This window comes from Nannospalax galili, unplaced genomic scaffold (assembly GCF_000622305.1).
Source record: "Nannospalax galili isolate Female #2095 unplaced genomic scaffold, S.galili_v1.0 scaffold189, whole genome shotgun sequence".
In the NCBI taxonomy this organism is placed as follows: domain Eukaryota; kingdom Metazoa; phylum Chordata; class Mammalia; order Rodentia; family Spalacidae; genus Nannospalax; species Nannospalax galili.
In genome coordinates, this window is record NW_008360331.1 from 5,113,111 (window position 1) to 5,113,750 (window position 640).

Here is a 640-nt window from a genome sequence, read left to right on the forward strand (position 1 = left end):
AGGCTATATAACAAGCACCAATTCCAGATAGGAGATACCTTCTTTTGAGTTGTTGGCCAGAGTGGCCCAAGTGACTCCCAGATTGTAACCCAGCATAGAACTGGGAAAATGAACAGCAGACCCCAATCTTATCTAAAGGAATATTGACGACTGATTTCTGCTAGATGAGGAAGAGCTGATCTTCCTAAAACAAGAAACTCTAGACAGGCTGACTAGATTCAATGGATGAACAAGCACTGGGGATAGCTGGGGGTGCCCGAAACACAGTGGATGGTAACAGGAATTTCAGCGTATATGGGCTCTGGTGAGGGGGAGGCTACGGGAGGGTGCCATTTGAGGTGTGTGTATACAGATGAGATTGGGTGCATTCAGGGTAGGATGGCGGCAGACGTGGGTATATAGATGAATAAGATTGGGATGTTCTGTATGATATACACAAAAAAAATCAGCAAATTAAAAAATGAGTTATATTTGAGGAAGAAGCATAAAAATTTGCTTCATGTTAATTAGTAGAGGTGAAAACCATTACCAATGAAATCTACCTGATGACTTTATATCCATGCTCAGATGCCAAGGATCTCAGAAAGTAACCGACTGTGACTAGTAATAATCAGATACATAGAGATTAGAGACACATGTG